Source organism: Coptis chinensis, chromosome 3 (assembly GCF_015680905.1).
Source record: "Coptis chinensis isolate HL-2020 chromosome 3, ASM1568090v1, whole genome shotgun sequence".
Taxonomy (NCBI): domain Eukaryota; kingdom Viridiplantae; phylum Streptophyta; class Magnoliopsida; order Ranunculales; family Ranunculaceae; genus Coptis; species Coptis chinensis.
The window spans coordinates 89,737,501-89,750,538 of record NC_141458.1 but is presented as its reverse complement, the minus strand read 5'-3'; positions in this window follow the sequence as shown (position 1 = coordinate 89,750,538).

Sequence of the window (13,038 nt, the reverse complement as noted above, 5' to 3'; positions counted from 1 at the left end):
ACATCTGGTTATTTCCATCCCTCCCAACTGCAGTTAACAATTCCCGCTTGCAAAAGATTTAAGAAAACAACCATCAAGACCGATGACCCTTCTACACCCGAGAAAACCAACCCTGCTTCAAGGCATCAAAACAAATGTACATTCTCTCGAAAGTAACCCGGCTTATCTATCAGCGGGCCTTTTAACATCAATCTTACATGTGCTTCCGGGGGTTTGACTTGATTATCTCAAATGCATAGTCTCTCACTTTGGCATACACATCCTTTAAAGACCTATGAACTAGACTCGAAGCTTTCTTCTTAGCTCTGTAACAAGTGGTGTCACCTCCAACTTTAAATTGTGTAGTATCTCTCTTTGAAATCCCTTACCTTCCACTTAGGGTTGTCTATGATCCTGTCATTGTTGTAATAATCACCAACCATTGGGAATTAGCTAATCGATCGCGAAAATGTCTCTTACACTTATGCTCAGCCTCTAAAGTCTTAATTTGCATACTGTTTTCACTTTGCATGTAACTTGCATACAGAAACCAGCTACACCCATCACCAACACACATAGCTTCAAATCTTCTAGCAACATTTCTGTTAAAATGAATTGGATACCCATTATGGACTGCATATTTCTTTATACATTCTTTAAGTTGCTTTGCAAACCTCATGCCAAGCTCAATTTGGATATTGGACATCTGAACATTGGGGTTGAAAATTGGGTACATCCTCTTTTTAACCTTCAAATTCCTCTTCTTCTCCTTAACAGAAGCAACATCCTCATCTTCTTCTTCACTAGATTTGGGACTTAAATAGTCATCAGATGCAGCATAGTTTGACTTATCATCTCCAACACCACCAATATCCTCTCCAGCAGCACCACCAATATCCTTTCCAGCACCGCCACCAGTATCCATCTCATTTGGTAGTTCATTTGCTACATCACTTGCTTGTTCAATGGCTGCTTCACTTGCTTCTTCATGTGGTCCATCTGGTACTTGATCAACTTCTTCAATACCTGATTTCTTCTTCTTATACTTGATTTCTATATTTTTTTTCCTAACTTCAATCAATTAAATCATCATCTTCACTAATATGATCCAGGAGTTCTTTGCTTGGGCGCAGATCTCATACTCAGACTCAAACTCAGGCTCACTCTCTATCAAACAATCACCCACATCAACCTCTTTGTCATCTTCAGACTCTTCAACATCATCACCTTGCTCATGTTCAACATAAACAGCTACCCTCTCATTTTTTGCCATTTTCATCATTTCTATAATATCTTTATAATCATTGACTATCCTAAGTCCAATGTCTAGAGGCTTATTAGGATCAGTATAGAACATCTTAACCATATCTTTCACATGACATTCTTGCTCAATCATACCCTTCAACTCAAAATATGACATTTTATCTAGATCGATGTTGTAAAAGTATTGAACTCTCCCACCCTTGTAATACAAGATGTGCTTCGTAAACCACTTATACCCATCATACAGCTCAGTTGGGTCTCTCTGAAATTTCCCACCAAAGAAAAGTTCTATACAATAATGATCCATGCTTAATTAGTTGCTTGATTTTGTGGATTGGGGATTTGGTGGATTGGGGATTGGGGATTGGGGATTGGGGTTTAATTAGGTTTTTTAATTCATTTAAGAATTTGGGAATTTGGGAATTAGGGTTTTCTTTTCTGTCTGAATTTGGGAATTAGGGAATTAGGTCTGAATTTGGGATTTTTATCAACTAAGTGCGAGTTTGCCTCAAGGTTCGAAACACTTTGAAATTTCTGTGAAATTTCGGGTTGGAAACACTTTGAAATTTCGATGCCACGTCACCAGTGATTAGGTGTGCACTTCAACGGTGACACATGAGCATTTGGTCGGACACATATACATCCGGCAAGCCACATAAGCATGTAAAGTAACGGAATGGTAACGGTGGCCCAAACTGATACAAAAAATAAAGGTCATGGCCCAATTTGCTAAAAAAAAAGTTTTTGGCCCAAATTGATAAAACCACCAAAGTTCATGGTACTAAACGGTCATTTTTTCTTTATTAAGGTCAATTCAGTACAGTTGCATCCAGTTTTCGATGTTTCGTTAATTAGTCATTGAGATTAGTTCATTACATTTGCATCCAGGTTCCAATCTCCTATAAATTACTCTTTGAGGTTAGTTCAATACATCTGCATCTAGTTTCTGATTTACCGTTAATTATTTTTCTAGGTTAGTTCGATAGTTTACAATTTATAGTTATCTATACTTTGAGGTCAGTGTGATACAGTTACATCCGGCTTCTTTCGATTTCCGGTTAACTATTCATTGAATTGAGGTTATTTCAATGAATTTGCATCCAATTTCTTATTTCCCGTTAGTTACTCTCTTATTTTAGTTTCATGCAGTTGCATCTAGTTTTTGATTTTCAGTTAATTATTCTTTGAGGTTAGTTCAATGCAGTTGCATCCAATTTCCGTTTTTATGTTAATTATTCTTTGATGTTAGTTCAATGTTTTTACATCAAGTTTCCGATTTTCCGTTAATTATTTTTTGAGGTTAGTTCAATGCAGTTACATTAAATTTATAATTTCCTATTAATTATTCGTTTAGGTTAGTTCAGTGCAGTTTCATCCATTTTTTAATATTTCGTTAGTTAGTCTTTGAGATTAGTCCATTACATTTGCATCCAGTTTCTGATTTCCCGTTAATAACTCTTTAAGGTTAGTTCAATACATCTGTATCTAGTTTCTGATTATTTATGTTTTGAGGTTAGTTCGCTGTAATTACATTCGGTTTCTGATTTCCGTTTAACTATTCTTTGAGGTTATTTCAATGCATTTGTATTTATTTTCTAATTTCCCACCAATTATTTTATAAGGTTAGTTCAATGCAGTTGCATTCGGTTTTTGATTTTTTTGTTAATTATTTTTTGAGTTTAGTTTAATGCATTTGCATCTAGTTTCCAGTTTCCCATTAGTTATTATTTGAGGTTTGTTTGATGTATTTGCATACTATTTCTAAATTCCCATTAAATATTTTTCAATGATTTGCATCCAATTTCTAATTTCCCGTTAGTTATTCTCTGACGTTAGTTTAATGTAATTGCATCAAGTTTCCGATTTCTAGTTAATTACTTTTTTAGTTTAGTTTATTGTATTTGCATAAAGTTTCCAATTTCCCGTTAATTACTCTTTGAGCTCAGTTATGTATTTGAATCTAGTTTCCAATTTTCTTTTAATTATCCAATGTGGTATGTAATACCAACTTCTACTGATCTGTCTGTAGTGTCCTTGCAAACATGACATAAAAATAAATTATGCTTGATTTACTATGTGGGATCATCGAAGATTATTCAGTTTCCGATTTCTCGTCAATTATTCTTTAAATTATATGCATGACTCACTATGTGAAATCTTCAAAGATTATCTACGAATGGGTATTGTTATATTAATTATTCTGAAAAACATTTGCAAATATGCATAACTATTATATATTAATATTATATTGACCACTCATCTAAATTTCTTATAATGTGAAAATCTCACTCTCCATTAAAAAAAAAACTCTCCTTTGATAAAACCCTTCAATTCAACTTCATTTTGTTGTTTAATAATTGAAGTTTTGTGAGATTGCCTAATAAGGGGAAGTTCGTATATATTAAAACTACTTGAATAGGAATGGGTTCTCAATTATATGGAAAGAGATAAGATAAATACAATTTTAAATGGAAAATTGTACTTATCGACACATTCCCACAATATATAACCCAACTATATTTTAAGGTTAGTTCAATGTATTTGCATCTAGCTTCTGATTTTTCGTTATTTATATTTTGAGGTTAGTTCAATGCAGTTGCATCCGATTTCCGATTCCCGTTATTTATTTTTTGAGGTTAGTTCAATATAGTTGCATCCAATTCCCGATTTATTGTTAATTATTATTTGCGGTTAATTCAATACATTTACATCCAATTTCCAATTTACTGTTAATTATTTCTCTGAGGTCAGTTCAATGCATTTGCATCCAATTTATGATTTTCCTGTTAATTATTATGTGATATTAGTTTAATGCATTTGCATCAATTTTTCGATTTTCGATTTCTCATTTATTATTTGATAAGGTTGCATTTGTATCTAGTTTCCGATTTCCCGTTAACTATTGTTTGAAGTTAGTTCAATAAATTTGCATCCAGTTTTCAATTTCCCGTTAATTGTTTATTGAGATTAGTTAAATGTATTTGCATCCAATTTATTTTTTGAAATTAGTTCAGTACAGTTGCATCCGGTTTTCGATTCCCCATTAATTATTCTTTAAGATTAATTAGTTCAACGTATTTGCATCATGTTTCCAATTTACAATATATTTTTCTTTGAGGTTAGTTCAATGGAGTTGCATTCAATTTCCGATTTCCCATTAATTAAATCTTTGATGGTTAGTTCATCAATGCATTTGCATCCAATTTCCGATTTCCCGACAATTATTTTTTTATGTTAGTTTGATGTATTTGCATCCAAGTTTTGATTTCTCATTAATTATTATTTGAGGTTAGTTCGATGTATTTGCATCCAGTTTTCGGTTCCTCATTAATTGTTTTTTGACGTTAGTTTCATTAAGTATTATATATATTTTAAAATATTTGTCATTATTATTTTGCCGTTATTTTTTTTTTTTTCTATTATATATTTTGTGATGTTATTTTTTGTATAATTTAATTTTCCATATGTAATTTGTTTTGGTTTAGTATATAATTTATTTAAGTCCAATGTCCACTCTAACTGAATCTCGTTATTCTGCCGAATATATAACATTATAGAATTGAAAAATTATATTATAGTGTTGAAAAATTATAAATTCATAAATTTAATTGGAATATGTCATAATTATTGTGGTAAGAATTGTGATTTTTGGAATCTTTAACTATGAATAAATGTTTAAATCTCATAGTGGATGACACATCAAGTCAAAAGGGTTTGATGCAGGTGCCGACTAGCAAAGTCGGTAAAACCTTTGGGTGATGATACCAGCATCAAAGAGTTACTGATCTCATTTAAAACAGGCTTACCCAAAAAAAAAAAAAAAAAAAAAAAGGTTTTAGGAAAATCGTTTTCGGTAGAAACTATTGTTTTTAGCAATTTAGTTTTTTGTCTCATATTTTTTTTTTGTAATTAGCTATATTGTTTAGGAAAAGTTGGAGACTCTGTGAAACTCTAGATGAGATTGTTTTTTTTTGTATTTAGCTATAATGTTTAGGAAAAGTTAAAGACTCTGTGAAACTCTAAATGGGATTGTTTCCTTATTTATATCATACTTTTTTTTTTTTAAATTAGTAATAGAGTTTAGAAAAAACTGGAGTCTCTCCAAGTGCTCCAAAAAATAGATTGGTGAGGGTATAACTATAATATATATCTAAAAAATTGGAATATGTTGTAATTATTGTGGTCGGAATTGTGATTTTTGGAATCCTTAACTATGAATAAATGTTTAAATCCCACACTGGATGGCGCATCAAATCGAAAGGGTTTTAGGAAAATTGTATTCGGTGGAAACTATTATTTTTAACAATTTAGTTTTTTGTCTTCTATTTTTTTCCGTAATTAGCTATATTGTTTAGGAAAAGTTTGAGACTCTGTGAAACTCTATATGGAGTTGTTTTTTTCGTAATTAGCTATAGTGTTTAGGAAAAGTTAGAGACTCTGTGAAACTCTAGATGAGATTGTTTCCTTATTTATATCATACTTTTTTATAATCAGTAATAGAGTTTAGAAAAAACTGAAGTCTCTGCGAGTGCTCCAAAAAATAGATTTGTGAGGATATAACTATAATATATATCTAAGGATAAAGATAAATATTTGTTTCCTATTTTATTTTCTACTTTTTCTTAATTAGCCATGATACGTGGACACTCTAGAAATGTTTCATCAATTGAAGATGGTAGATCTATAATATATACAAGGTTTTTGACCCGGCCATATGGCTGAGCTCTTTCAGAGTTTTCCATTACTTGGGTATTTGTAACTTGTAACAACACTACAACAATGGAAAGAAATATATACACATATAACATGTGTTTTTTTTAAAAAAAAAATATATATACTTTAACGTTATAAGTTATAACACAAAAAATAATCCCTACCAATAGTCAATAGTTTGAAGGTTTGATATTGTGATTGCCTGCATAATCTCGAGTGACCAACCCTAGGCCATTAGTATTGGATGTTCAAGTATCCGGAAAATTAGTCTCATTTGATGTCACATGCATGGAGTGTCTTTTTTAGTGTCTAATCATTACTAAGCTATTTTGCTAGAAACTTAACCATCTTATATATAATTGGGATCTTCTACTGGTGAAAAGAAAAAAATAATTAATATGAGAAACTATTGCATTTTAACAACTTAACAAAATAAAAAGGAGACATTACTAACATTTTTCATTCATATAACTCAGTAGGAAGTGAACTACATGATGCCTTTGTTTGGTGGTCATCATTGTCATATAACTATATAAGATAATCAGTAATCCAAATAGAAGAAAATAGGGATGCACCTGCGTGAAGACTTCTCAAAAAATCTTATATCGAAATCTTGTGTAGACTTTGTCAAAATTTCCTGTAGACTTCCCATATAATCTAATTTGCAATTAAGTGTGTTTATAAGAGTTGGTATGACTTAATGAAACAAAGAGAGTATAACCAAAAGAAAGAAACACATGGTAAATTAACATCAAAACGATGTTGTTTACTCACAGGGGCCTAATCAGTTCACATAAAACTAACAATATCATGAGAAGGGGAAAAAATGAATGGAAATTCAAACTTACCATATTAAAAGAAAAGTTCAACAAAAAACTTACCATATTGTTAAAATGATTTTCCACATAGAATTATGTGTGTGAAATACCTCAAACTATTACTATGCCTATTTCCAATGAATTACTTATATTCTTGCACAATGTGAAGATAACCTACTGATTCTTTCCCGTAATCCCTTATTGTAGCACATTTCTTTAAGAAATCTTCATGTAACCCTGTCCACTTAGCAAAGACATTTGCACTTAAAACTGGTAGCAAGATATTCAGGTCAGTTCACCACTTAATAGCAAGATGCACACCCTTTTGTTGCATTGTATAATCTATATGAATTTTGGTAATCTGGGATGCATAGTTTCTTTTTCCATCGAGAAAGACACTTAACAAACATGGACAAAGACATGCTAGCTAGGGTTGTTAGATTCTACTTGGACACATAATAGTTCTTCTAAGAAAGGTACAACAGATCTTTCATGTTCTCCTCAACATAGTAACAATACTTAAAAGGATTGAGTGCGTAATGCATGTTTGGGTAAAAGGATCTTTAAAAATGCATGTTCTAGTGCTTGCTCTGTCTGTGTCAATATATAACATGCTTAACTATAACCTTTCATTTCAAGAACATATAGTTTCAAACCAAGTTCTAATCAATCAATCAAACATGTACAATAGGCTTGCTAGTGTTAACTTGGAGGTTTATAGTTAAAAATATAATTTTTTTACTACCCCCAAGTCCATTTCCTAAGACGCCAATATATGTTTATTTCCTATCTGACTTAATTGTAATATACAACCTTCATCTAATGGGCAATTCTTAAGTTCCCTTAAGTTATACTCGCTGATTATTTTTTAGATAAGGTCCTCCAGCCAATACAAAACAATGTTAGAGATATTCAAAAAGGATCCCACTTGAACACAATATAAGCTCGTTTTGTAAACCATTGCCTAAAACCCAACTCACTAAATTTTTGAATATAAACAATGGTTGTTATAACAACATGACTATTCTGAATGTGAAGTAGTATAATTGAAGAAACTATTAGTCTCTTTTCTGCCTCCATCAACAACATGAGTATTCTGAATGTGAAGTAGTACAATTGACGAAACTATTAGTCCCTCTTCTGCCTCCATCAGTCGATGCTTAAAACTGATCAACGCCAAAAGGACATAAATTCCACTAGCACCAATTGTTAAGAATCCCAAGGACATAAATAGTACTCAAAGTTCAGCATTTGTACATTTTGTAGTAGTAGTTTTGTGCATGTTATTTCCTCCTTCATGAGGGAGTAAAACTACACTGACACAGGAAAAATGACACAATCAAGACACAGTGACGTGGCATATTGCAACATCAATGTTGCAGTAGTAAAAATAAGAGCCAAAAATATATTTTCTCTCACTAAAAAACACTTATTCTCTTTCCATTATCATATTTTTTATTTTATTTTTTTTATTTTGTCATTCTCATCTTTTCTTAATAGCAAACCATCTATTTCATTGATTTTTCATAGTACAACATTGATGTTGTAGTGGTTTTCATGGTGCAACATTGATATTGAAGTGATATTTCTCGGTGCAACATTCATGTTGCAGTGGTTTTCATGGTGCAACATTGACGTTGTAGTGGTTTTCATGGTGCAATATTGACGTTGCAATGATACTTCTCGATGCAACATTGATGTTGCAGTGGTGGTTTTTCATAGTGCAACATTGATATGTGTCACGTCACTATGTCGGTTAACTGTGTCAAATTCTCTGTGTCAGTATAGAATTATTGCTCATGAGGTATTGTTGCTGAAAGGCACCAGACCTTTCAATAAGTGACGCTGGTCATGAGGGACGATCATTGAGAGCTGATGAAGGATACCATCATCAAAATTTTGATAATAGCTATATAGATCATAGCTAAATTGCATACTCTTCCTGTTAGATTTACCGAATTTTCTCCATTATGACTTGAACCTCCAAAATAACCGTCGTACAACAGTCACTCCATCCCACCAGCTAATTGTTTTTTTTGTTGTTGTACACGACCGAGAGTAACTGCATTCCCTTCACCTACGAGTCTCATTTCCTATGTCATGAATATAATATATATACGATCTTCTTCATACTTCCCATACTCAAGAGGCTTCCACACTCAGCTTCTCACACACATGCAGCTGCTTTAAGTTATATAGCCAACTCAAAAGAATATGATACTGGAGCTACATATATATTACTACCACTATCAATGTCCACTAAGACTTGCTATGCCATATTCTAAGTAGAAAGGATATTATGCTAACTTGAGTGAGTGAAAGAGCAAATATACATTTATATAGCAAATGGAGTGATGAGTTATCCATAAATAGATTCTGCAAGTCGTCCTTCTCAGCGACTAATTGTATTCCCAATTAAATTGAAACCTTGAATATGCATGACATATAGGCACCATGTCTCTAAAAAAAACAACTCAGCACCAATCTCCCTGTCTTTAATTGTGTTTCTCGTATCGTATCCATAGTTTGGTATTTTTCAATGGATTATATTACTTCAACGTATTAAATACTTTTATGCTCTGTGGACCATCTATCAAGAAAAGATATAAGTCGAGGCAGTATAGTAAAAACTAATTGCCAATCAAGAAATTGGGCTTTAGACACTTTCTTTAGTGTGTTTTTTGTCTAGAGAAAGACCAATATTATCTTTTGATTATACTCCAATTTTAACAACACGTCATTTTTTAGGTGTATTAGTTGTTTTTAAAACTTTTTATTTCTCCTTTTTACCCTTTCATTTGTAAATGCCAATTTCTTCCACAAATAAATAATACGAAAATCTACTATGCGCAGGCTGTAGGTGTGTGCGTCAATCGAGGCCACTCATCAGGCAAGGGTGCGTGTGTATTGCTCCAAGATGTACTGCAATCAAATAATACAATTGTCTTATAAAAAAAAAAACCATTTGTCCGATCACAATTTCACAATTTGAATTATATCAAACAAAGCTTAAATATGTTATTCAAAATTATCAGAGATGATTCAAAATTATCAGAGATGCATTTTAAATTGCTAAAGCTATATTGAAATTAGTTGTAATCAATATACTTTTTTTCTATTTTTGAAGTTGATGTTTTCCACATTATTTTGGTCTCCCAGAAATTCATCTCACTTTTAATTGAAATTTTGTAGATTTCGGATGAATTTGAGTTATTTCGATTAACCCACTACTCTTTTGGTAACTGATTTAGTTCGTAACCTTATAGTTTTTTTTCGTTGGTAGTTGTTTCTTTAGTTGGAACTAATAAAAGAGGTCAAAATTGTAAAATTCAGTCTGAAATTTGAGACAGATGTCAAATTTCAGTTTTTATGGAGGAAAAACGATTTTTTTTTTGGCTATTTCCTCTTAACTTAAGAAATGTGCGGCTGTGTACCTATACCCAATTTTCTGAATTGCCAATTTGAAGGTATTTCGGTTTATTGAGAGTTTGAATTGAGAGAGAAGTCTCGGCAGCAGTTATATTAAAGATCTACGGGGGGGGGGGGAGGGGGAGAAACCCCAACCAATAGTGATCTTTAGAGAAAGAGCCCCCCAACTAGGAACCAGGTGACAGGTAAACTAAATAATTATTATTGCACTGGACCTTGGTTTTTTTCCTTTGTTTATGGGGAACCCTTAGCATGTAATAGACATAAAGTTTGGTCGGAGCTCAGGGATGTAGCTGCCCTGATCCCTGGACCTTGGTGTATGTTTGGGGATTTCAATGCCATTACTTCTCTCAATGAAAAAATTGGGGGAAGAAGTATTTTTGATAAGAGTATGGTGGAGTTTAATGGGCTGATAAATGATCTTGGGTTGATTGACCTAGGGTTTAAGGGCCCAAAGTATACTTGGAGCAATAACAGAGCCCCTCAAAGTCACATCATAGAGAGACTTGATAGAGCTATGGCTACTGATGCCTGGGTTATCCTCTTTCCTAACATGCATGTGTACAATGTGGTTAATGCTAGCTCTGATCACCTGTCTATCATGATAAAGCTTAATGATAAGGATGATACTAGAGTGGAACATGAAAAACCTTTTAGATTCTACAATATGTGGTTCACTGATAATATATACTTGCATGCCTGTTATAAATACTGCTTGGAAATCTATTTCTCATGACTTGCCTGATATTAATGTTATCCTTAAACATAAGATAACAAAATAACATCTCTCTATTTGGAATAAGAAGGTGTTTGGCAACATCTTTACCAATATTAAAAAAGTTAATAAAGAGCTGGAAGATGTGTTGAAAAAACCTTTCTCACTATCCAACTATGAAACAGCAAAAGGTTTAAAGGTTTAAAACCGAAATTTGAGTGGTTGGTTAAGGAGGAAAGTTTTTGGAAACAGAAATCCACTATTCATTGGTTGAAGGAGGGTGGAAAGAACACTAAGTTTTTCCACTTTTCAACCATCTTCAGAAGAAGAAAAAATAGCATAGAGAAGCTACAGAAGCAAGGGGGAGGATGGAGTGTAGGGAGAACTGAAGTAGGGGAGAATATAAACTCCTACTTTAGAGATCTCTTCAACTCTGACCATCCCCAAAGAAATGATAGCATCCTCAATCTGTTCAAACCCTGTATCACAGCTAAGGAGAATGAGAGCCTTACTGCCATTCCTACTTATGAGGATATTTGGAGAACTGTTAAAAAGATGGGCAGCCTAAAGGCTCCTAGACCTGATGGGTTCCAAGGGTGTTTCTATCAAAACACATGGGACATTATGGGCAGCATTATTGTTGCTTTTGTGAATGATTTTTTTTACTAAGGGGGAGCTTAACCCCACTTTTAATGAAACTTATATTGCCCTTATTCCTAAGATAAACAATCCGGAGACTGTGGCAAATTTTAGGCCTATCAGTCTTTGCAATTTTATTACAAAGTCATTTCTAAGATTTTAGCCAATAGATTAAAGAGGCACCTAAATAAAATTGTTTCTCCCTTTCAAGGAGCTTTCATAAAAGGGAGAAATATAGGGGATAATACTGGTTTGGCTTGTGAGCTTTTTCATCATATGAAAAACATGAAAGACAAAAATCATGGGTGGGTTGCTTTAAAGATGGATATGGCAAAATTCTATGATAGAGTGGAATGGTCTCTAGTGGATAACATCTTTGAGAGGTTGGGGTTTAGTAAAAGGTGGAGGAATTTGATTAAGCAATGTATATCTACTGTTTCCTTCCAAGTCCTTTTGAATGGGAGTCCTCTTAATAAGATCATCCCTGAAAGAGGCCTCAGACAGGGGGATCCTCTATCCCCCTATCTATTTATCATTATGTCTGATGCTCTATCAAGGATGATTGCCAAAGCTGAGGAGGAGGGGAAAGTCCATGAGATTAAGATCAGGAGAGCTTCTCCTCCCATATCCCATCTACTCTATGCTGATGACTTAATCCTGTTTCACTAGAGGTAATCTTGAGGATGGGGGTCACCTTAAGGACATCCTGCAAGATTACTGTGCTGCTTCTGGGCAACTGATTAATTTTGATAAGTCAAACATTTTCTTTAGTAGGAACATTAAGTTTAGAAACAAAATAAAGTTAAAAAAGTTCTGGAAATGAGACTTTTTGATCCAAAGGATAAGTATTTAGGGATCCCTATTATGCTTTCTCAAAGGAAGGCAGAGGATTTTGACTTCTTAGTGGACAAGATCCACAATAAAATTAAAGGCTGGAAGGCTAAGGTACTCTCACAGGCTGGCAGGGCTACCCTAATCCAGTCTGTGGTACAAGCCACTCCTCTCTATGCTATGTCTACGTATATGCTTCTCAAGTTTACCTGTGACAAAATAGATAAAGTATGTAGAGAGTTCTTTTGGCATGGTTCTGAAAATTCAAAAAATGTCCATACCATTGGGTGGGACAACTTATGCAAACCCAAGTCTGCAGGAGGATTGGGGTTTAGAAAGATGAGAGATATAAATGTAGCTATGCTAGCCAAGCTTCTTTGGAAAGCTGCTACTGATATTGAATCTATATGGACAAAGACCCTTGCTAGTATATATGGGAAGAATTGGATTGGGGAAGTGTGGAAACCACCTAGGTATGCCTCCTTATTTTGGAAAGGCATACACAAAACTTTCAATCTTATTAATGGAGGTTTGGTATGGGGGATCCATAGTGGTACTTCCACATCTGTTCTGGATGACCCTTGGGTGCTCTGTAATGGGAAACCCAAGACTCTGAGAGAACTAGGGGTGGAGGATCCCAGACTTGAAGAT